At 45.2% G+C, this 21,365-nt stretch overlaps 1 pseudogene; it reads right to left on the bottom strand.

Annotated features, from left to right (window-relative positions):
• Positions 1–700: 700 nt before the first annotated feature.
• Positions 701–21,365, bottom strand: part of LOC138296947 (olfactory receptor 2K2-like) — a 141,382-nt pseudogene continuing 120,717 nt past the window's right edge.

Here is a 21,365-nt window from a genome sequence, read left to right as displayed (position 1 = left end):
TAGTGTATGAGTTATTGCACAAATTCTTTACATATGGCCCTCTGAGGTAAGCATACCTGTTCTATGTCAAACTATCAGAGGGTGAGCACAGGACAATATGGATTGTGTTGTGACTTACCCTGACTAGGATTGTGGTCCCTATTTGGACAAGGGTGTATACTTCTGGTAACTAGAGACCCCATTTCTAACACCTATTTTCAGTGAAGCCATCATGTAGCTGGAAAACTTGTAGGGACCAGTGTCCAGCATAGGCTTGTGCAGATATGCCCTGACATGTAATATAATGCACGCTGCCTTAGGGCTGTAAGGCTTGCTAGAGGGGTGGCTTACATATATTGCATGCAGTGTTATGGAACATGGCACACAGATTATGGGCCTTGTTGTGTTTTCACGTTTGTCTGCACCAAGACACGCAGCCTGCAATGGCAGCCTGTCATGTGCTTGATGAGGGGTCCTTTAGGGTGGCACAGTTTGTGCTGCAGCCCTTAGGTACCCTCTATAGTACCCCAGGCACCAGGTGTACCATTTACTAGGGAGTTACAGTAGGTGTTAAAGGTTTTGCCAATTGGGAAAAATGACTGTGCAGTTTTGGGGAGAGAGATCTGGCACTGGGGACCTAGTTAGCAGGAACCCAGTGCACTTTCAGTCGAAATACACCAGAAATGAGACCCAAAGTGGGGAGGGTGGGGAGGTGATCATGTCAAAAGAGGCACTTTCCTACATCATCCATATTGTCAGTGTCAATAGACTCCAGAGTTGATCCAGCTTCAGCAGACAACAGAGCCACAAGATCCTCGATGAGCAGGTTGAAGGAGCAATCATAATCCTCAGCCGCATTGTGTGTTGTGCACGCAGTGACTGAGCCAGAAGTTAGGAATCCTAGAGCTGTAGCATCCATATCCACATAAAATGGCTCATAGAAGGCATCCTGAAGCAATGGCAGCCTTATGGGACACCCCCGAAAATCAGCACATCAGCAGGAGACATCAGCAGATCCATGTCCATAGATTGTAGGAGTTGTGCTGCAAGATAATGTCTGGTGCACACTCGAAAGGACATTAAACACAGTGGAACACAGACTGCCCACAATAAAACCATATTGACCTAAAGAGCAAAGACCTGTCACCGTTTAGTTCCTGTACGAAAGATACGCCAAAGTACTAAATCATGCGTTCACGATGCAGCTGGACATGGCAGTTCCATCACCATTTGGCTTTTAGATAGGACATCCATTGTGGAACAGCAAAAGTAGAATTAAAATACCACCTGTTAGGAATAACACATGGTATTTCTCCAAATACACTTGAAAACAGAGTATAAAAGATAAAATCATTCAAAGAGCAGTTTGGAAGGTGCTGGCAAAACCAGACCTAATCGCTGTAAAAAGTGTACAACACGGGTGGTGTTAAATGCATTAAAGATGCAACTCAGAGGTTCACCAAAATGTCAAGGAAAGTTGGTGTTTAGCAGTGATTGTATTTCAGAGATCGACCTTGCAACTTAAATTCGAAGGTTTCACAGGCAGATGTGAGCACCACGTTTTTCTGAAAAAAATAGTACTTTCAGCCCGCGCAGCTTGTCGAAATTAACATTAAGGGTAGGGAGGGAAGGCCACAAACTAGCTACTCTAATCTCATCCGCGGGAGGAAAATGTACATTATTACAGCAGGTCACTATTTGAGAACAGAGCCACATGGGGGGACACCTTCTCTCATCCCAGAACAGCCTTCATCATTCAGCATCAAATAACTTCCATTCAACTGTTAACTGAGCCTATGTCCGGATCAAGGAAACTGGTACTCTCGTCAAGTAACATGCTGAATTGGCCATGGACACATTAGATACAGTGCAGTCACCTGTTTACAAATCCTTCAGTGGCTTAGAGACATTTTGCATTCATTTCCACTTAGAAGAACCTTTTTCCCCACTCACACATTTGCAGTCGAATTGTATTTTCCTCACCTCAAGTATAAAACTCTTCCATAGAGCCTCATATCTGCCTAATGAAAAATATATCAAACATGATGTAAACTGAAACGTTGAGATTGGTAGTGAGATAACTCTATGTATTGTATCCACCCTTGTCCAAGTAGGGACCAAAATCCTAGTCAGGGTAAGTCACACACAATCCAAACTATACTGTGCCCACCCTCTGGTAGCTTGGCACTGAGAAGTCAGGCTTAACTTAGAAGGCAATGTGCAAAGTATTTGTGCAATAAATCAAACAATACCGCAGTGAAAACATTACAAAAATACACCACACAGGTTTAGAAAAATAGATATTTATCTGAATAAAATAAGGTCAAAACGACAAAGATCCAATATGCACAAGTTGAAATATCACTTTTGCAAGATTTGAAATAGTCTTAATCCTTTGAAATAAACAGTTGTCTCTTTGTTACACACAGTACCTGATATGCTAAAAAAATAACGATGCACAGAGACCGCAGAGGAGATGTGTTGAAAAATAAGGTGTGCGCCGGATTTTCCGGGACAACATAGAGGATGCACCGTTTGTTTCCATGCTACAAAGGGCTTGGGTCGTTATTCAGCATGCAGTCTTGGTTCCTCACTGCGATGCTGGGATATTTGGACGCTGAGGGACGATGCAGGGAAAATCCTGGCCGCTCTAGAAGAAGGCACGGCGCTGCGTCGATCCGGTAGGCAAACCATTGAATTTTCCGTCGCAAGGCAGGCACTGCATCGAATTTCCATTCTGGAAGTCGGGCTGCGTCGTTCTGGTCGGTGATGCAGCGATACCTCCATCACAAGGCAGGCTCTGCATCGTTTCCGGCAGGCGTTGGGTTGATTTTTGATGCATAAGAAAATTCTTTGAAGAGATTAAGTCATTTTGTCCCTGAGACTTCAGAAAACAGGAGGCAAGCTCAATCCAAGCCCCTGGAGAGCACTTTTGGAGAAGGCAGAGTCCAGCAGGGCTGCAGTCCCTCACAGCAAAGAAGTCCAGACGAATCCTTTGGGCAGCCAAACAGTTCCTCTTGACAGGTTCCAGGTGTAGATCTAGAAGTGTCTGAGCTGGTGGGGTCAGAGACCCAGTTTTTATACAAAAAAATGCCTTTGAAGTGGGGGGGACTTCAAAGAGTGGTTTTGGAGTGCACAAGTTAGTCTTTCAGTACAGTCTTGTCTGCCAGGGTCCCAGTAGGTTGTCCATTCTGTGAGGGTAGGCCACTGGCCTTTGAAATGTTCCTGTAAGACAGTAAATTGTTAATTGATGTCAAAATGCATGTCTGCCACCCCTTCGTCAGGAACATAAAGATCTGGAACATACATCTGGATGCGAAACAGGACTTCTTATGGGGTCCAGCCACCCAAAGATCGTCTAGGCAGATTATTTAATGCTCTCTGGACTTGTGCAAGTGATGGAGCCAACTGCCGCCTGAGCCTCATATTTCCCATGTATGGCACTGGACTCTCTACAAGCCTGAGATGGAATACATTTACTGCTGTTTTGAATCGTTTTTGGCTGTAGTACTTTTGAAGTGCAGCTTTTGAATGGCAGTGGTCTTACTCCTGTGGGTGGATGTCTGTCCCTCCTTAAACCCCTCCTTAACTTTCCATAAACTGCTCTGATTTAGTAGTAGGTATGCCTCATTTTTCAGCCGCTCCCCTGGTCCCACCAACATTTATTACTAAGTGGTAAAGTTACATGTGTGAAGATCTCCCCATCGAATAGATAGAAGAGGTGGAGATGGTGATTTCCACTGTCATGACTGTGACTTGCATTTTGAAGTAAATAGTACTAACTCAGTGCCATTGTTTACTATAAAATGCAGTTTGTGAACCAGGCCTACAATTTCCTAACTGCTATACTGCAATAAGGCACATAAATTCAAAATATACAGTGCTGAGCTTTTCAACTGAGTAAGTTAGATTCTGCGCCCATGTACTTTGGATAACTGTGTCTTACAGATCAGTTTCCGCAGAGAAACCTTGACTTCCTTGTTTCTTAAACTATATATCAGGGGATTGAGCATTGGAGTCACAGCTCCATAAATAAGAGTCAGAACTTTATCATTCTCAGGAGAGGTCATTGACCTGGGTCTCAGATACATTGCCATTGCTGTCCCAAAGAAGAGTGTAACCACCAGCATGTGTGAGCCACAGGTGGAGAAGGCCTTTAGTCTTCCAGCAACTGTCGGCATCCTCAGGATGGTGGAAATTATGTAGAGTAGGTGAACAGAATTATGAAAAATGGAACCAGAAGGATAAATACTGACATCAGAAAGATCACAGCTTCTCGTAAACGGATATCTGTGCAAGCCAGTCGTAGCACAGCTGTCACCTCACATGATGAATAATCGATCTTGTGGTGTCTGCAGAAAGGTACTGTTAGTGTTACAGACACGTGAACAACTGATAGGAGAAATCCACTGCACCAGGTAATGACTGCCAGCCTAATGCAGAAACTCCTGTTCATAACTACGACATAGTTCAAGGGGTTGCATATTGCGACATATCGATCCCATGCCATGACTGCCAGAAGAATACATTGAGTAACACCCAAGGAGAGGGCACAGTACATTTGAGAAGCACACCCAGCAAATGTGATAATGCTCCTCTTGGAGATGAGTCCTTCAAGCACCTTTGGAACTGTTGATGATGTATAACAAATGTCTATGAATGACAAGTTGCAGAGAAAGAAGTACATTGGAGAACGAAGGCGAGAACCGGCTTGGATTGCTACAATGATGAGACTGTTAGCAATAATGGTGACCATGTAAATCGGAAGGAAAATTAAAAAAAGAGCAAATTTTACCTGAGGCTGGTATGAAAATCCCAAGAGATCAAACTTATCTACCATTGTTTGGTTTATTGTTTCCATATTATCCACTTGAACAATCTAAAGGGAAAAAACAACAGTTGCTGTTATCTTGAAGAACACTACGCCTTAGCCTGAGGTGTAAACTATAGAACATATGTTCTTGGATTAACATAACTTTTTAGTCACGTGCCAATGATTCTGGTCCATCATCAAGACAGCCTCAGGTCTAGGACCTCCCAACACAACTTTCAGACATATCTGCTAAGAGAGCCCATCCTATCGATAGACCCACTCATACTGGGCAGGGGAAGCATCCTGTATGTTAATGCACCAGGGGTTATTGGGGTACTCAGAGAACTCTAGTAGAAAGAACGTCCCTACATGAGCTGCACGGTTCCCTCAAGTAAACAACCAGCACCGAGCCAAAGCACTCAATGACGTTTCCAATGCTCGAGCGGAGAAATGTTTGCAGACATATCAGGCTTGGCCAACTCTTTATTCTTCTCTTTCATTCAGGGCCATTTTATAACCAGATACCACTAAGTTACATCGTGGGGCACATGAACCCCTTCCCCTCATTAGCAGGGATGATCCATGAAGCCATCATGAGTTTGTTCACAGATTGCACCGATTTGACCTGTGCGGTCTTCTGCGTGATGCCATTGGTGTATTCCAATTGTAAATAATGCTTCGACAAGGTTCGGCGAAAGGCTTTGGGCACTATTCACAAAGGAAACTTACATGTGAGTAACTCTGCACTGTTAGCTTACTCTTACACTTTGGAATGACTACTACTTTAGGCTTATTCACCACCTGAGAGTGTAAGATTACTCAAAAGACTAGACTTACAGGTCTACACAACCATTTGTGATTGTAAAGTTACTACTAGTAGCTTTTCACACATAGGCGGAAGTCTCGGTCACTGGGATGGAGCTCTCCCAATGGGAAAGTATAGGCAAAAGTTTATTCAACTTTAAAAACACTTGTAGGAAAGTACCATCGTGCCTGGCATGTTACCCCCATTTTTCACTGTATATATGTTGTTTTAGTTGTATGTGTCACTGGGACCCTGGTAACCCAGGGCCCCAGTGCTCATAAGTGTGCCTGAATGTGTTACCTGTGTAGTGACTAACTGTCTCACTAAGGCTCTGCTAATCAGAACCTCAGTGGTTATGCTCTCTCATTTCTTTCCAAATTGTCACTAACAGGCTAGTGACCATTTTTACCAATTTACATTGGCTTACTGGAACACCCTTATAATTCCCTAGTATATGGTACTGAGGTACCCAGGGTATTGGGGTTCCAGGAGATCCCTATGGGCTGCAGCATTTCTTTTGCCACCCATAGGGAGCTCTGACAATTCTTACACAGGCCTGCCACTGCAGCCTGAGTGAAATAACGTCCACGTTATTTCACAGCCATTTTACACTGCACTTAAGTAACTTATAAGTCACCTATATGTCTAACCTTTACCTGGTAAAGGTTAGGTGCAAAGTTACTTAGTGTGAGGGCACCCTGGCACTAGCCAAGGTGCCCCCACATTGTTCAGAGCCAATTCCCTGAACTTTGTGAGTGCGGGGACACCATTACACGCGTGCACTACATATAGGTCACTACCTATATGTAGCTTCACAATGGTAACTCCGAATATGGCCATGTAACATGTCTATGATCATGGAATTGCCCCCTCTATGCCATCCTGGCATAGTTGGCACAATCCCATGATCCCAGTGGTCTGTAGCACAGACCCTGGTACTGCCAAACTGCCCTTCCTGGGGTTTCACTGCAGCTGCTGCTGCTGCCAACCCCTCAGACAGGCATCTGCCCTCCTGGGGTCCAGCCAGGCCTGGCCCAGGATGGCAGAACAAAGAACTTCCTCTGAGAGAGGGTGTGACACCCTCTCCCTTTGGAAAATGGTGTGAAGGCAGGGGAGGAGTAGCCTCCCCCAGCCTCTGGAAATGCTTTGTTGGGCACAGATGTGCCCAATTCTGCATAAGCCAGTCTACACCGGTTCAGGGACCCCTTAGCCCCTGCTCTGGCGCGAAACTGGACAAAGGAAAGGGGAGTGACCACTCCCCTGACCTGCACCTCCCCTGGGAGGTGTCCAGAGCTCCTCCAGTATGCTCCAGACCTCTGCCATCTTGGAAACAGAGGTGCTGCTGGCACACTGGACTGCTCTGAGTGGCCAGTGCCACCAGGTGACGTCAGAGACTCCTGCTGATAGGCTCCTTCAGGTGTTAGTAGCCTATCCTCTCTCCTAGGTAGCCAAACCCTCTTTTCTGGCTATTTAGGGTCTCTGTCTCTGGGGAAACTTTAGATAATGAATGCAAGAGCTCATCCGAGTTCCTCTGCATCTCCCTCTTCACCTTCTGATAAGGAATCGACTGCTGACCGCGCTGGAAGCCTGCAAACCTGCAACATGGTAGCAAAGACGACTACTGCAACTCTGTAACGCTGATCCTGCCGCCTTCTCGACTGTTTTCCTGCTTGTGCATGCTGTGGGGGTAGCCTGCCTCCTCTCTGCACCAGAAGCTCCGAAGAAATCTCCTGTGGGTCGACGGAATCTTCCCCCTGCAACCGCAGGCACCAAAAAGCTGCATCACCGGTCCCTTGGGTCTCCTCTCAGCACGACGAGCGAGGTCCCTCGAATCCAGCGACTCTGTCCAAGTGACCCCCACAGTCCAGTGACTCTTCAGCCCAAGTTTGGTGGAGGTAAGTCCTTGCCTCACCTCGCTGGGCTGCATTGCTGGGAACCGCGACTTTGCAGCTACTCCGGCCACTGTGCACTTCCGGCGGAAATCCTTTGTGCACAGCCAAGCCTGGGTCCACGGCACTCTAACCTGCATTGCACGACTTTCTAAGTTGGTCTCCGGCGACGTGGGACTCCTTTGTGCAACTTCGGCGAGCACCGTTTCACGCATCCTCGTAGTGCCTGTTTCCGTCACTTCTCCGGGTGCTACCTGCTTCAGTGAGGGCTCTTTGTCTTGATCGACGTCCCCTCTCTCTTCAGGTCCAATTTGCGACCTCCTGGTCCCTCCTGGGCCCCAGCAGCGTCCAAAAACGCCAAACGCACGATTTGCGTCTAGAAAGGCTTGTTGGCGTCCTTTTGGCGGGAAAACACTTCTGCACGACTCTCCACGGCGAGAGGGATCCGTCCACCAAAGGGGAAGTCTCTAGCCCTTTTCGTTCCTGCAGAAACCTCAGCTTCTTCTGTCCAGTAGAAGCTTCTTTGCACCCGCAGCTGGCATTTCCTGGGCATCTGCCCATCTCCGACTTGCTTGTGACTTTTGGACTTGGTCCCCTTGTTCCACAGGTACCCTAGATTGGAAATCCACAGTTGTTGCATTGCTGGTTTGTGTCTTTCCTGCATTATTCCTCTAACACGACTACTTTGTCCTTAGGGGAACTGTAGTGCACTTTGCACTCACTTTTCAGGGTCTTGGGGAGGGTTATTTTTCTAACTCTCACTATTTTCTAATAGTCCCAGCGACCCTCTACAAGGTCACATAGGTTTGGGGTCCATTCGTGGTTCGCATTCCACTTTTGGAGTATATGGTTTGTGTTGCCCCTATCCCTATGTTTCCCCATTGCATCCTATTGTAACTATACATTGTTTGCACTGTTTTCTAAGACTATACTGCATATTTTTGCTATTGTGTATATATATCTTGTGTATATTTCCTATCCTCTCACTGAGGGTACACTCTAAGATACTTTGGCATATTGTCATAAAAATAAAGTACCTTTATTTTTAGTATAACTGTGTATTGTGTTTTCTTATGATATTGTGCATATGACACTAAGTGGTACTGTAGTAGCTTCACACGTCTCCTAGTTCAGCCCAAGCTGCTCTGCTAAGCTACCATTATCTATCAGCCTAAGCTGCTAGACACCCTATACACTAATAAGGGATAACTGGGCCTGGTGCAAGGTGCAAGTACCCCCTTGGTACTCACTACAAGCCAGTCCAGCCTCCTACAACACTCAGTAAAATATTTTCATGTTCACTATTATTGTAATTTTTTTTAAATACTTATTTTCATTGCAAGGCAAAATAAAAAATGCTACTCCATTGACTCAATTATGAATTAGATTCATAATATTGTAAATGAACTTAAACATATTTTTATAAGAATAAATAAAAAAGTTAACTTAACAAAATATCTCTATAATATGTAGTAGACCTTATGTATAGAATTAATTGAAAATATGCTTAACAAAATGAATTTTGCATTTATTTTTAAATTTGAAAAGGTTCTTAAAATATTTTATAATAAACAAATACATTTTTTCTTGATATTTTTTATCATAAAATATATTTAGATTTTTAGATAGATTGAATGTTAATTTAATTCAAGGTTCTTTCTAATGGGGTTTTAATTTAAGTCTCTGCCTTCATTATGTTTTAAGGGAATGTGTTGCACTTCCTCTGAGTGACCATGGTGGTACTGGAGTTACTCCAACTCTGAGCTGGAGTGTATTTACAACTGTTTTGGTTCCTTCTTGGCTGTATTAACTTTAGAAGTGTAGTTTGTGAATAGCAATGGATTTACTGTTTTGTGGGTGAGTGCACGTCCCTGCCTAAACCCCTCTCAATCTGAGCCTTATTCCTTCCTCCTCCCTCCCCTTTGGTAGTTAGTAGTCCCGATTTTCTAACCACTCCCCCATCTCACCCACATTTAGCCACATTTACTGCTAAAATGTAGGTGTATATATGCGAGAAGAAAAAGGAGAGGGGGAGACCTCTGCACTGAGCTATGGGAACAGAACTTGTCCTACATCAGTAGTACTAGTTTAGTTTAATTCAAGATGCAGTCTGTGAATAGGCCCTTTTATGTGTTATGATGGAGAATCTAAGCCCTTGTTGAGTGTGTATACAGCAACTACTTGCTCTGTGTCATAAATTACAGCTCGTGCAAATTCTCATGGAGAGGCCATTTCAGTGGGTGACAAAGTAATGCCGTCTTAATACATTTCCTTTGTTCTTCTTTAGAGGCCCTCGTCTCTGGCCTCCAGTGCCCCTCGGGTGCAACACTGTTTACGTTTCATAATTGGACAGTTTGCTTTGGACTCAGTTTGATGATGTGATAATTCAAACAGCCGAACTCCAATCATTCTATTTATGCTCATATCATTTTTACTTCAGGATAAAATTGTTGTCATACTTCTCTAAGAATAACTGTAGGAGATAACTTTGAGAAAAAAATGTAAGCAAAAGTAAAGAAGGGATCTTTTTTTATCATAATACCTGTTGGGAAGTATGAGGTAGTCAAAATTATGTCTCATGATTTTTGTGGCGGACAGAGTTTGCTCCAACAGATGATCTTGGAAGTCAGCATCAACTCTCGCATTATCTACAAACTGCTGTTGCAAAAATCAGTTCATTGTAACAACCAAGTGGTTACTCACAGGGGAACCCATAAAACTCCACACTAAATTAAATGTCCATCTTCATCAATAACCCTTAATGAGTCCATTAATCTTGGCTCACACGAAAAACATCCAATCCATTATCACTCGAATTCAGATCCCTTCAAAACCTTCCATCCAACTTCTTTTATTTTTCAATGTAATGGCCTTTTTCTTGGCAGCATTCCTTCCACCTCAGATCCTTCGTTTAAAGAATCGTGTTGTGTTTACTTACCTGTCTATCAGGCCTGAGGAAGAACCGCGTGGAGACGATATTTGGCCTGAAAGCGCGAGGGGATCGAAACGTCGACGGTGATGCTATAGCCTGGATTTGGTTTATTGTCTAAGAGGACCGAATTGGGAATATAATTCTCTTCGAAATAATATTGTGATTTAATGTGGTTGAAGGATTAACCAACAGGCTATTTTATGATATATTATCTTTTAAAATATTTGTCGGGAATGGTTTTAATCTATTATTTCTTATTCTTTTTGAAATACGAGCACTTTATCTTAATTGCACTTGGTTCTATTCTATCTTTTCTTTTGCTGTGATAGGATGGGGGATTTTTATAAATTGTATGTATATGAAGTAAATATATATTTGGTATTTGTAATAAATAATGTTTTTTGGAATAAGTGAAAGGTACTGTTGTATGTGTATATATGAGGAGTGAGGTGACTGGGGTTATATTGCTGTTCCCAGGAGTCTATGATGTTTTTGTAACTAATTCTTACCCAGATCCCTTTGGGTTTTCTGCGTTACCCTCTGTGGTTGGCAAAATGATTTATATATTGGCAGATGGGTTACTCCGTCACAACAGTGGTGGATAGCTTGTCTGATGAAATCTAGATCCCACAGGATTTAATGGGATTTAGACTTTGGCGGACGGGCTGTCTGTCACCGTTGTCTAAATCAGGCCCTCAGTCTCTCTTCATCTTGTCTCATTATCTTAACTGAGATCAGTTTCTCATTTTAGATCACAAATCGTGCTCTATTCCGGAGTGACGCATCTTCCTGTGTTAGGTTTCTCTACCCACTCTCGCTCGCTGAAGGTGTAGAAGACGGATGTAACTTTCTTCACCTATATGAGATTTTTAATCCCCCCTGCCTGACGTGCTTCCGCTTCAGCAGAATGTCCATGTGTCCTGCAGGTCCTCGCATTTCATTCACAACCTGCCTCAGCAGAGCGCTGCTGGTGTTTGCCAACTGTAGGCCATCTTTTAGCGCTGGATTAGTTCTGTCGACCAGGATCCGTAGTGCAGTACTCCTATATCATAGATATTTACACATTCATTGGAATGCATTTCAACTGCTTTATCAGCTGGAATTCTTTAAGGATAACCTGTGCAAAATATCTCCTCTAGAAAATCTTTTTATCTCATGATATGAATGGTTACTTTATAATAAGTAGTTATTTAACAGGTGTCAATAGCTGAATTTTGGTTTTATGTACTTTTTTCACATTCCTGACACCTGGTGCAGCCTTCATCAGATAACTCTACCACACTTGGGGAGAGGGTGTGGTGTAACAGCCTGAGCTGGCAAGGTTGGAGCTGGGGAAGCATGTGTCGGTCAACACCCTGTGATTCTGGACAAATCACGTAATCTCCCCTTGCCCATTGTTCAGCACCTTGAGACCCTCACAGGTGATTAGCCATGCTCTATAAAATTGATTGATTGACTGTCTAAGCTTGGCCCAACACTACCCTTTGAAATGCCTGTTGACCATGCCACAACCCAAGTGACCCTGTAGTTCCAACTCAGTAATCCTGGTTTCAATTGCAAGGGAACTAATTGTTCACCAAACTGCTTAATCATGACAACCCAGTGGTTCTACGGTCTATGTTCCAAACACTGAATGGGCCTGGGCTTAAAGCAAATTAGGCTTGCTTGGCTGGGGACGGGATTCACGGAGTTGGCACATCCATACTTGTCAATTAGCTGCATCTGCCTTGAGAATGAAATATCACTGGCGACATTTTTGCCAACACCAAACTAACAAGCTAGCTGGTGAACATCTTGGTGGAAACTTTCAAAACCCTTGTGGATTAGGCTCAACCTTGCCGGGGCCCAGACAATATATTTCAGAGGTGATCAATCTAGGGCACTTCAAAATTTGTGCTGCGTTCTGTATTCCTGCATTAGAACCCTCTGCTTGGGTATAATTTTCTTTGGGTTCAGCAAAGGAGTTAAGGAACAAGGTGGGCACACTCGACATAGAAGCCTGATGCCAGTGACCTGGCTCATGAAAAACAGTAGATATTTATTGTTTTTATTTAGAGTATTTTAATACCCTATTTTGAATGTAGAAAATGCACGGAACAATAATGTTTATTGAAATATAATTAAATTAATTTGAATATATTCTGTACATAGTTTCTAATAATTCATAATGTATTTGAGGTGAGAAGTTTTTTATTTAAAATTCAGAAAAGTAAATGTAATTTGATTTAATATATTTAATTAATTAAATATTTATTTCAAAATGAAGTTAATTGTGCTAAAGCATTTTTTATTGTGTTCTACATTTAAAATATTACTATTTCGAGTTAAATAGATTTCTTTAATTTAAAAATGTTTAGTTTAAATTTTCTCCATACTTTGTCTTAGGGAGGCCCCAAGGTTGGGGTGTTGATAGCCGCATGGTAAAGTAAAGAGAAAGTTAAAAATGTTTAGAACAAAATAATAAAAGCTTCACCACTAGTAACCTAATTGAATAATTCTTAGTTAATGAAAATGTAATAAATCACATTCAAATTATATTTCTGAAGTTTAAATTAAAATAAAATCCCACCCAAGGGAAAATAAAGTTATAATAATTATTAAAAGTGATGTATGGAATTAAAATTGTTAGTTTATATGTTCATACAACACACATTGTTACATTAGTTTGTAAATTCAAAATAGATTATTGAAGTATTATATAGTTAATAAATATGTACTATCTTTTAAAGAAAACATCTTTTAACTATTTTATATTGTTTAATTTAATTTCTCATAATTTACTATGGAGTTTTATTTTATGTCCCTTATTTTCTATGGGAAGGTGTTGAAGTACCAGTGGTTGGCCATGGTGGCCATATGTGGTACATGGGAAAAGATTGGGAGAATAAAGGCAAGGTCATTGAAGCCCAGTAACTATAGAGTTTAGAAAAAATGTGCCTTATTAATTCTGAGCTAAAGGTGCTTGTGTTTTAAAGTTGCTTTAGAACATGGAAAAAAATTCAGGCGAGGTTTCCCCTGTGGGACTGAATTACTTTGGTATTGAATGCAAGCTCAGATGTGAATTTGCTTTTGAACAATTGAAATTTAGTAAATCTCAGAAGGAAAATGAGATTGTGGTGGTCCCTGTGTATGTAAATCCTGGCACTGAAGTAAAGTGACAGAAAAAAAGGAACTTTTAGAGTGAAATCTTGAAGAAAGCACAATCCAGCTTACAATAATTCCAGTCACCGAGCAGCAGGTATGTGTGTGTGTTCATATTAGTGAATGATGTCTTGTTGAAACTGAGGAAGAATATTTTGTAAGAAGACTAGTTTGAAAGGTGTTTTGTGATGACTCTTATTCTCCTTGTCTCATGAGATTTTAACTAAAACTCAACAACAGTTACCTTTTCCAGAGTTGAATCTCAGGTACAGGTCTCCCTGTGCAGTCATTTTTAATATATGCATCAATCACAGGTGACGATTCATAGCAGCTTTGGACTCCTCTGGTGAGTGGGTATTCATTAGTTTTGGACTCCTCAGGTGAGTGGGTATCCATTAGCTTTGGACTCCTCCGGTGAGTGGGTATCCATTAGCTTTGGACTCCTCCGGTGAGTGGGTATCCATTAGCTTTGGACTCCTCCGGTGAGTGGGTATCCATTAGCTTTGGAGTCCTCCGGTGAGTGGGTATTCATTAGCTTTGGACTCCTCTGGTGAGTGGGTATTCATTAGCTTTGGACTCCTCCGGTGAGTGGGTATCCATTAGCTTTGGACTCCTCCGGTGAGTGGGTATCCATTAGCTTTGGACTCCTCTGGTGAGTGGGTATCCATTAGCTTTGGACTCCTCCGGTGAGTGGGTATCCATTAGCTTTGGACTCCTCAGGTGAGTGGGTATCCATTGGCTTTGGACTCCTCCGGTGAGTGGGTATTCATTAGCTTTGGACTCCTCGGATGAGTGGGTATTCATTAGCTTTGGACTCCTCGGATGAGGGGGTATTCATTAGCTTTGGACTCCTCCGGTGAGTGGGTATTCATTAGTTTTGGACTCCTCGGGTGAGTGGGTATTCATTAGCTTTGGACTCCTTGGTGAGTGGGTATTCATTAGCTTTGGACTCCTTGGTGAGTGGGCATTCATTAGCTTTGGACTCCTTGGGTGAGTGGGTATTCATTAGCTTTGGACTCCTCCGGTGAGTGAGTATTCATTAGCTTTGGACTCCTCCGGTGAGTGGGTATTCATTAGCTTTGGACTCCTCCGGTGAGTGGGTATTCATTAGCTTTGGACTCCTCCGGTGAGTGGGTGTTCATAGCAGCTTTGGACTCGTCGGGTGAGTGGGTATTCATTAGCTTTGGACTCCTCCGGTGAGTGGGTATTCATTAACTTTGGACTCCTCCGGTGAGTGGGTATTCATTAGCTTTGGACTCCTTGGGTGAGTGGGTATTCATTAGCTTTGGACTCCTCCGGTGAGTGGGTATTCATTAGCTTTGGACTCCTTGGGTGAGTGGATATTCATTAGCTTTGGACTCCTTGGGTGAGTGGGTATCCATTAGCTTTGGACTCCTCCGGTGAGTGGGTGTTCATAGCAGCTTTGGACTCCTCCGGTGAGTGGGTATTCATTAGCTTTGGACTCCTCCGGTGAGTGGGTATTCATTAGCTTTGGACTCCTCCGGTGAGTGGGTATTCATTAGCTTTGGACTCCTTGGGTGAGTGGGTATTCATTAGCTTTGGACTCCTCGGTGAGTGAGTATTCATTAGCTTTGGACTCCTTGGGTGAGTGGGTATTCATTAGCTTTGGACTCCTCGGTGAGTGGGTATTCATTAGCTTTGGACTCCTTGGGAGAGTGGGTATTCATTAGCTTTGGACTCCTTGGTGAGTGGGTATTCATTAGCTTTGGACTCCTCCGGTGAGTGGGTATTCATTAGCTTTGGACTCCTCCGGTGAGTGGGTATCCATTAGCTTTGGACTCCTCCGGTGAGTGGGTATCCATTAGCTTTGGACTCCTCCGGTGAGTGGGTATTCCTTAGCTTTGGACTCCTCGGTGAGTGGGTATTCATTAGCTTTGGACTCCTCGGGTGAGTGGGTATTCATTAGCTTTGGACTCCTTGGGTGAGTGAGTATTCATTAGCTTTGGACTCCTTGGGTGAGTGGGTATTCATTAGCTTTGGACTCCTCCGGTGAGTGAGTATTCATTAGCTTTGGACTCCTCGGTGAGTGGGTATTCATTAGCTTTGGACTCCTTGGTGAGTGGGCATTCATTAGCTTTGGACTCCTTGGTGAGTGGGCATTCATTAGCTTTGGACTCCTTGGGTGAGTGGGTATTCATTAGCTTTGGACTCCTCCGGTGAGTGAGTATTCATTAGCTTTGGACTCCTCCGGTGAGTGGGTATTCATTAGCTTTGGACTCCTCCGGTGAGTGGGTATTCATTAGCTTTGGACTCCTCGGTGAGTGGGTATTCATTAGCTTTGGACTCCTCCGGTGAGTGGGTATTCATTAGTTTTGGACTCCTCGGGTGAGTGGGTATTCATTAGCTTTGGACTCCTTGGTGAGTGGGTATTCATTAGCTTTGGACTCCTTGGTGAGTGGGTATTCATTAGCTTTGGACTCCTTGGGTGAGTGGGTATTCATTAGCTTTGGACTCCTCCGGTGAGTGAGTATTCATTAGCTTTGGACTCCTCCGGTGAGTGGGTATTCATTAGCTTTGGACTCCTCCGGTGAGTGGGTATTCATTAGCTTTGGACTCCTCCGGTGAGTGGGTATTCATTAGCTTTGGACTCCTCGGTGAGTGGGTATTCATTAGCTTTGGACTCCTCGGGTGAGTGGGTATTCATTAGCTTTGGACTCCTCCGGTGAGTGAGTATTCATTAGCTTTGGACTCCTCCGGTGAGTGGGTATCCATTAGCTTTGGACTCCTCCGGTGAGTGGGTGTTCATAGCAGCTTTGGACTCCTCGGGTGAGTGGGTATTCATTAGCTTTGGACTCCTCCGGTGAGTGGGTATCCATTAGCTTTGGACTCCTCCGGTGAGTGGGTATTCATTAGCTTTGGACTCCTTGGGTGAGTGGGTATTCATTAGCTTTGGACTCCTCGGGTGAGTGGGTATTCATTAGCTTTGGACTCCTCGGGTGAGTGGGTATTCATTAGCTTTGGACTCCTTGGGTGAGTGGGTATTCATTAGCTTTGGACTCCTCCGGTGAGTGGGTATTCATTAGTTTTGGACTCCTCGGGTGAGTGGGTATTCATTAGCTTTGGACTCCTCCGGTGAGTGGGTATTCATTAGCTTTGGACTCCTCGGGTGAGTGGGTATTCATTAGCTTTGGACTCCTCGGGTGAGTGGGTATTCATTAGCTTTGGACTCCTTGGGTGAGTGGGTATTCATTAGCTTTGGACTCCTCCGGTGAGTGGGTATTCATTAGTTTTGGACTCCTTGGGTGAGTGGGTATTCATTAGCTTTGGACTCCTCCGGTGAGTGGGTATTCATTAGTTTTGGACTCCTCGGGTGAGTGGGTATTCATTAGCTTTGGACTCCTTGGTGAGTGGGTATTCATTAGCTTTGGACTCCTCGGTGAGTGGGTATTCATTAGCTTTGGACTCCTCGGGTGAGTGGGTATTCATTAGCTTTGGACTCCTTGGTGAGTGGGTATTCATTAGCTTTGGACTCCTCGGTGAGTGGGTATTCATTAGCTTTGGACTCCTTGGGTGAGTGGGTATTCATTAGCTTTGGACTCCTCCGGTGAGTGAGTATTCATTAGCTTTGGACTCCTCCGGTGAGTCGGTATCCATTAGCTTTGGACTCCTCCGGTGAGTGGGTGTTCATAGCAGCTTTGGACTCCTCGGGTGAGTGGGTATTCATTAGCTTTGGACTCCTCCGGTGAGTGGGTATCCATTAGCTTTGGACTCCTCCGGTGAGTGGGTATCCATTAGCTTTGGACTCCTCCGGTGAGTGGGTATCCATTAGCTTTGGACTCCTCCGGTGAGTGGGTATTCATTAGCTTTGGACTCCTTGGGTGAGTGGGTATTCATTAGCTTTGGACTCCTCGGGTGAGTGGGTATTCATTAGCTTTGGACTCCTCGGGTGAGTGGGTATTCATTAGCTTTGGACTCCTTGGGTGAGTGGGTATTCATTAGCTTTGGACTCCTCCGGTGAGTGGGTATTCATTAGCTTTGGACTCCTCCGGTGAGTGGGTATTCATTAGCTTTGGACTCCTCCGGTGAGTGGGTATCCATTAGCTTTGGACTCCTCCGGTGAGTGGGTATTGTAGGAGGCTGGACTGGCTTGTAGTGAGTACCAAGGGGTACTTGCACCTTGCACCAGGCCCAGTTATCCCTTATTAGTGTATAGGGTGTCTAGCAGCTTAGGCTGATAGATAATGGTAGCTTAGCAGAGCAGCTTAGGCTGAACTAGGAGACGTGTGAAGCTACTACAGTACCACTTAGTGTCATATGCACAATATCATAAGAAAACACAATACACAGTTATACTAAAAATAAAGGTACTTTATTTTTATGACAATATGCCAAAGTATCTTAGAGTGTACCCTCAGTGAGAGGATAGGAAATACACACAAGATATATATACACAATAGCAAAAATATGCAGTATAGTCTTAGAAAACAGTGCAAACAATGTATAGTTACAATAGGATGCAATGGGGAAACATAGGGATAGGGGCAACACAAACCATATACTCCAAAAGTGGAATGCGAACCACGAATGGACCCCAAACCTATGTGACCTTGTAGAGGGTCGCTGGGACTATTAGAAAATAGTGAGAGTTAGAAAAATAACCCTCCCCAAGACCCTGAAAAGTGAGTGCAAAGTGCACCAAAGTTCCCCTAAGGACAAAATAGTCGTGTTAGAGGGAGAATGCAAGGAAAACACAAATCAGCAATGCAACAACGATGGATTCCTGTCTGAAGGTACCTGTGGAACAAGGGGACCAAGTCCAAAAGTCACAAGCAGCTCGTAGCTGGGCAGATGCCCAAGAAATGCCAGCGGTTGGTGCAAAGAAGCTCTTACTAGGCTGAAGAACTGTGAATACTGCAGGAACGACAAGGGCTAGAGACTTCCCCTTTGGAGGATGGATCCCACACGCCTTGGAGAGTCGTGCAGAAGTGTTTTCCCGCCGGATGGACGCCAACAAGCCTTGCTACACGCAAATCGTGCGTTTGGCGTTTTTGGACGCTGCTGGGGCCCAGGAGGGACCAGGAGGTCGCAAATTGGACCTGCAGAGAGAGGGGACGTCGAGCAAGACAAAGAGCCCTCACTGAAGCAGGTAGCACCCGGAGAAGTGCCAGAAACAGGCACTACGAGGATGCGTGAAACGGTGCTCGCCGAAGTTGCACAAAGGAGTCCCACGTCGCCGGAGACCAACTTAGAAAGTCGTGCAATGCAGGTTAGAGTGCCGTGGACCCAGGCTTGGCTGTGCACACAGGATTTCCGCCGGAAGTGCACAGGGGCCGGAGAAGCTTGCAAAGTCGCGGTTCCCAGCAATGCAGCCCAGCGAGGTGAGGCAAGGACTTACCTCCACCAAACTTGGGCTGAAGAGTCACTGGACTGTGGGGGTCACTTGGACGGTGTCGCTGGATTCGAGGGACCTCGCTCGTCGTGCTGAGAGGAGACCCAAGGGACCGGTAATGCAGCTTTTTGGTGCCTGCGGTTGCAGGGGGAAGATTCCGTCGACCCACGGGAGATTTCTTCTGAGCTTCTGGTGCAGAGAGGAGGCAGACTACCCCCACAGCATGCACAAGCAGGAAAACAGTCGAGAAGGCGGCAGGATCAGCGTTACAGAGTTGCAGTAGTCGTCTTTGCTACTATGTTGCAGGTTTGCAGGCTTCCAGCGCGGTCAGCGGTCGATTCCTTATCAGAAGGTGAAGAGGGAGATGCAGAGGAACTCGGCTGAGCTCATGCATTCGTTATCTAAAGTTTCCCCAGAGACAGAGACCCTAAATAGCCAGAAAAGAGGGTTTGGCTACCTAGGAGAGAGGAAAGGCTACTAACACCTGAAGGAGCCTGTAGGAAAGTACCATCTTGCCTGGCATGTTACCCCCATTTTTCACTGTATATAAGTTGTTTTAGTTGTATGTGTCACTGGGACCCTGGTAACCCAGGGCCCCAGTGCTCATAAGTGTGCCTGTATGTGTTACCTGTGTAGTGACTAACTGTCTCACTGAGGCTCTGCTAATCAGAACCTCAGTGGTTATGCTCTCTCATTTCTTTCCAAATTGTCACTGACAGGCTAGTGACCATTTTTACCAATTTACATTGGCTTACTGGAACACCCTTATAATCCCCTAGTATATGGTACTGAGGTACCCAGTGTATTGGGGTTCCAGGAGATCCCTATGGGCTGCAGCATTTCTTTTGCCACCCATAGGGAGCTCTGACAATTCTTACACAGGCCTGCCACTGCAGCCTGAGTGAAATAACGTCCACGTTATTTCACAGCCATTTTACACTGCACTTAAGTAACTTATAAGTCACCTATATGTCTAACCTTTACCTGGTAAAGGTTAGGTGCAAAGTTACTTAGTGTGAGGGCACCCTGGCACTAGCCAAGGTGCCCCCACATTGTTCAGAGCCAATTCACTGAACTTTGTGAGTGCGGGGACACCATTACACGCGTGCACTACATATAGGTCACTACCTATATGTAGCTTCACCATGGTAACTCCGAATATGGCCATGTAACATGTCTATGATCATGGAATTGCCCCCTCTATGCCATCCTGGCATTGTTGGTACAATTCCATGATCCCAGTGGTCTGTAGCACAGACCCTGGTACTGCCAGACTGCCCTTCCTGGGGTTTCTCTGCAGCTGCTGCTGCTGCCAACCCCTCAGACAGGCATCTGCCCTCCTGGGGTCCAGCCAGGCCTGGCCCAGGATGGCAGAACAAAGAACTTCCTTTGAGAGAGGGTGTGACACCCTCTCCCTTTGGAAAATGGTGTGAAGGCAGGGGAGGAGTAGCCTCCCCCAGCCTCTGGAAATGCTTTGTTGGGCACAGATGTGCCCAATTCTGCATAAGCCAGTCTACACCGGTTCAGGGACCCCTTAGCCCCTGCTCTGGCGCGAAACTGGACAAAGGAAAGGGGAGTGACCACTCCCCTGACCTGCACCTCCCCTGGGAGGTGTCCAGAGCTCCTCCAGTGTGCTCCAGACCTCTGCCATCTTGGAAACAGAGGTGCTGCTGGCACACTGGACTGCTCTGAGTGGCCAGTGCCACCAGGTGACGTCAGAGACTCCTTGTGATAGGCTCCTTCAGGTGTTAGTAGCCTTTCCTCTCTCCTAGGTAGCCAAACCCTCTTTTCTGGCTATTTAGGGTCTCTGTCTCTGGGGAAACTTCAGATAACGAATGCATGAGCTCAGCCGAGTTCCTCTGCATCTCCCTCTTCACCTTCTGATAAGGAATCGACCGCTGACCGCGCTGGAAGCCTGCAAACCTGCAACATAGTAGCAAAGACGACTACTGCAACTCTGTAACGCTGATCCTGCCGCCTTCTCGACTGTTTTCCTGCTTGTGCATGCTGTGGGGGTAGTCTGCCTCCTCTCTGCACCAGAAGCTCCGAAGAAATCTCCCGTGGGTCGACGGAATCTTCCCCCTGCAACCGCAGGCACCAAAAAGCTGCATCTCCGGTCCCTTGGGTCTCCTCTCAGCACGACGAGCGAGGTCCCTCGAATCCAGCGACACCGTCCAAGTGACCCCCACAGTCCAGTGACTCTTCAGCCCAAGTTTGGTGGAGGTAAGTCCTTGCCTCACCTCGCTGGGCTGCATTGCTGGGAACCGCGACTTTGCAAGCTTCTCCGGCCCCTGTGCACTTCCGGCGGAAATCCTGTGTGCACAGCCAAGCCTGGGTCCACGGCACTCTAACCTGCATTGCACGACTTTCTAAGTTGGTCTCCGGCGACGTGGGACTCCTTTGTGCAACTTCGGCGAGCACCGTTTCACGCATCCTCGTAGTGCCTGTTTCTGGCA

The sequence above is a fragment of the Pleurodeles waltl genome, chromosome 5 (genome assembly GCF_031143425.1).
Source record: "Pleurodeles waltl isolate 20211129_DDA chromosome 5, aPleWal1.hap1.20221129, whole genome shotgun sequence".
NCBI classification, from domain to species: Eukaryota; Metazoa; Chordata; class Amphibia; order Caudata; family Salamandridae; genus Pleurodeles; species Pleurodeles waltl.
The sequence above is the reverse complement of the archived record's forward strand: the minus strand, read 5'-3'. Positions and strand labels throughout refer to the sequence as shown.